Source organism: Gracilinanus agilis, unplaced genomic scaffold, assembly GCF_016433145.1.
Source record: "Gracilinanus agilis isolate LMUSP501 unplaced genomic scaffold, AgileGrace unplaced_scaffold8302, whole genome shotgun sequence".
NCBI lineage: Eukaryota > Metazoa > Chordata > Mammalia > Didelphimorphia > Didelphidae > Gracilinanus > Gracilinanus agilis.
The window spans coordinates 1-4,419 of NW_025399078.1; the positions used below are offsets into that span (position 1 = coordinate 1).

At 41.0% G+C, this 4,419-nt stretch overlaps 1 pseudogene; it reads right to left on the reverse strand.

Moving 5' to 3' along the window:
• Positions 1 to 861: 861 nt before the first annotated feature.
• On the reverse strand, positions 862 to 1,609 carry LOC123256677 (annotated as a pseudogene).
• Between the last annotated feature and the right edge of the window lie 2,810 nt (positions 1,610 to 4,419).

Sequence of the window (4,419 nt, forward strand, 5' to 3'; positions counted from 1 at the left end):
GGGGCAGCCGGGTAGCTCAGTGGATGGAGAGCCAGGCCTAGAGATGGGAGGTCCTGGGTTCAAATCTGGCCTCAGACACTTCCCAGCTGGGTGACCCTGGGCAAGTCACTCGACCCCCATTGCCTAGCCCTTACCAATCTTCCACCTATAAGTCAATACACAGAAGTTAAGGGTTTAAAAAAAATTTAAAAAAAATGATAAAAGCTCTAGCCACTCCTGGGGCAAGAAGAACTATATTTGTGGTTGCCTAAGGAGAAGGTATATCACTAGGCAGATTGTATCAGTTCTCCCAACTATCAACCCCAGCAGTAGCCCTGGACATTCCGGGATGTGCCCCACATTGTTCTCCTGCTCTAATCTCAGCCTATTCCCAGCCTCGTATAGGATCCCAGGCTCTAAATCTGAAGGGTTGCCTGGCTTCTGGCCCACAAGGCTCTGTTTTCTGTATAGTGAGAGGAATATACAAGTCCCCAACTTGCAGAAGCTGCATATGTCAGGAGGGCCTTCCCCAGGGGCCCACTTATCAGCTGTTAAGTTATAGGAACAGACTTTTAAAAAAAATTCTATTTTTATTGTCATGCAAAATCCACTTCCATGTTGGTCCTTGTTGTAAGAGCACAGTCGTACGTAACCAAAACCCCCCAAATAAAACCCTAAATACACTGATGTGAAGGATGACGCTAACCGTTCTTTCTCTGGAGTCTTTCAGGGTTGGCCCAGATCATTGCATTGCTGAGAGGAGCCAAGTTTTCACAGATAACCATCATGCAATATTGCTGTTACTACGTACAGTGGTCCGTCTCCCACTTCTGCTCATTTTGCTCTGCATCAGAAACAGGCTTTGTTAAGGACACTCGGAGTCTAGTTGGCGGCTCTGACTTTTGGGTGGCAGCTGATAAAGATCTCATTCTTAGGCTTAAGCAAACCTTAAGGGGTCTACCATGAAATACAACACATCCTGCTGGGGCCAAGGAAAATTGAAAAATGAAGAAGAATAACCCATTGAAGTCAATGACAACGCAGTCGGGGACAGAATCGGGTCCGGGGTCAAGGTGGCTGTGCAACTACATACAAAAAGCTCGGGGGCTACATGGTAGCCAGTGTAGACCTCAACCAGGATACGAAACAAGTCCCCCAGTTGGAAGGCCAAAGAGGTCCTTTCTGGATTCCAGTTATGAAGAATAGGGAGAACTTTAGCCAGGGTGGAATAGAAAAGAGACCCAGGTAGGATACATTGCTGTTGCTCACATTGTCCCTCCTGGGATATTGACACTGGATGGAGGAGTCTGAGATAGGACTACTTCTGAGGACCAGCGGCCTCTGAGAGAAGCTTGGTGTGTAACAGAGTAGAGTGCTGTAGATCAGCCAGTATGGAGTCATCTGAAGCTTCCTTCCACCTCAAACATGACTCTTGTTCATAGGGTCTGAGGGCACTAGGGCCAAGGGTCAGCTCTTCTGCTTAGAATAGCCACCCAATTCCAGATAAGTCCCTGTTCACACTCAGTATGAGCTGGTCATCCTTATACTGCACTGACAACACTGTGGGATGGGGATAAGGGAGATGCTAGAGCACGGCCATTTGTTGTCGTGATTTCAACCCAGTCGCCATCTTGAAGAGGCAAATAGGGAAAAGAAGATAACCTGAGGGAGGGTATAGATCAGTAATGGGCTACATAATCAAGTATGAGATGGGAGAGGAAACTTACCATGGGGCAGTGTTCTCTCTGACCTGCAGGGATTTACATTGCTCTAGGAGTGAAAAGAATCTGGGATGAAGCTCTACAAAGTAGTGGCAGAAATTGCCTAGAGGGGAAAGCTTGGAATGAATGGGCACAAAGTTTTAATTGCATGAGAAATAAAGAGAACCGGAGAGAATAGATCATTATAGAGATTATGAACCAGAGAATGAGAGTCTATCTTTATTAGAAAGAGAAGGTCAGTAATGAAGAGAAGAAGAGAAATCTTTTCAAGAAAGGAGTGCAAAAAAGAAAATTTAAAAATTAATGAATGGAAGGAGGAATCTATTTGACTGAGATAAAAAGGAAGAACTACATTAGCAGATTATAGCAGGAATAAAAAAGGAACTACTAATAAGTAAAATCCTATTAAAATAGGGGTAAACAAATGAAGGGAGAGAAACTGGGGTTAAGAGTAAGAGAGCCAGTAATGATACGGCCACCTTAAAAAAGATTAATTTGGGGTAGCTAGGTAGCTCACTAGATAAAGCCAAGCATGAAGATGGGAGGTCCTGAACTCAAATATGGCCTCCTAGCTGTGTGACCCTGGACAAGTAACTTAACCCCAATTGCCTAGGCCTGTGGTGGCAAACCTATGGCACATGTGCCAGAGGGGGCACTCAGAGTCTTCTCTATGGGCATGCGTGCACAGAATTCACTAGATTTCCTTACTAGAAAACCAGAGGGAGGTGAGGCCACTCCCTTCCCCCTTTTCATGGTGCCTGAGGACATTTCTCACATCACCTTCCCTTTAAAAGGTTTGCCATCACTGGCCAAGGCATTGTTGCTCTTCTGCCTTGGAACCAATACTTAATATAGATAAAGACAGAGGTAAGAGTTTAAAAAATAAAGATTAACTTGAAGTAACTGAAAGAACACAGTATTGCATTTACAACAGAAGAAGGAAAATAATAATGATGAAAAAATACAATATTAGACCTACAGATCATAACTTAAATGAGAATGGATTGAGGCAGCTAGGTGGCTCAGTGGATTGAGAGTCAGGCCCAGAGATGAGAAGTCCTGGGTTCAAATGTGCCCTTATATACTTCCTAGCTGTGTGACCTTTGCCAAGTCACTTAACCCTCATTGCCTAGCCCTTACCACTCTTCTGCCTTAGAAGCAATTCGCAGTTCTGATTTTAAGACAGAAAGTAAGAGTTTAAAAAAAATGTGAATGGATTAAATAATTAAACAGATTAAACAGAGTTATGTTGAATAAGAAAACAAAACTCTGTAATTTATTGTTTACAAGAAACACATTTAAAAAAAACAAAGATGTAAACAAAGTAAAATTTAAGGGCCGGAAAAATTTGCCAAGCTTCAAATAAATACAAAAAGAGCAGCAGTTACTACAATGACGGTGTGTGATAAAACAAAACAAAACAAAATTCGAAAGCTGAAAAAGTACAAACAAGGAAACTACTTTATACGGAAAAGAGCCATAGACAACAATTTAATGCCAGTCAGGAACTGACATGCTTCAAATACATCCAAATTCATAAAAAACATTAACTAAACTACTAGAATACATACACAATTATCCAACAGTGATAGGAGATTTCAATCTCTTTCTCTCAGTTTTAGATAAGTCTAACATAAAGACAAAGGAATTTGGGTATTTTTGACAAATAATTCAGGAGGATTTTAAACATAATGGTGTCCAAAAGAAATTTTAAGTGTAAAACATTAAATTCTGTGGAAGAAGCAACCCTGTTACAGAGGCTGCTTAGGACTCATCGCCCTCATGCTTTTCCAGAATGACAAATGAGGCTTCACCATTGTGTCAGATCCCATATGAGTATTTTAAAGTAGTATTTGGACTTAGCACCACTTTCCCCACAATTTTACATATATTGGCAGAAAAGTATGATACTCTGATACATAGAAAATCTAATTTTTGACCCATTCACTCAGACTAAGGTATGGGATCATCTATGGTATAGTATGGGATAGAATACATGACATGGGGTACTAGATATGGAAGAAGATTGATCTAGATCACTGATGGGCAAACTCTTTAAAGAGGGGGCCAAAGGAAAGGAAATGCTCCTCTGTCAGTCTGTTTCTAAGGCAACTCTTTCCAGGTTTCATTGTATTGTATCCTACTCGTTGTATTCATCAGATTAGGAAGAATGTTGCATGGCTGGATAGAACGTTTCAGGGAGGCATATCTGGCCCGTGGGCCATAGTTTGCCCCATCACTGATCTAGGGGGTCATATTTTAATGGCCACTTTCAATTCTTCACATAAATGTTCTAAAGGAGTAGTAGCCCTCTAGTGCCACTTTAACATGTAAGAAACATGGTAAGGAGCTGCCCTCCGACTGGAGATCCACTTCTCCATGATTCAATTGAAAACTTATTGTGAAATATAGTCTAAGCCTACTTTCTTCCTGACTCCTCTCTAATTATCATAGCAGTTTTTTTTTATTAAGCAGAGTTCATTCTTAAGAAATTTATCTTTTCAAGTTTATCAAATATAGTATTATGGAGTGCCATCGTTCCTGGTTCTCACTTATGTAGTCTGTTGTTCCATCGATCTACTTCTCGATTTTTTTAACCAATTCCAAATAGTTTTGATGACTACCGTTTCATATTAGAGTTCAAACTTCAAATACACAATTCCCCCTTCATTCCAAATTTTTTTCATTATTTCCCTTGATAGCCTGTATCTTTTGTCTC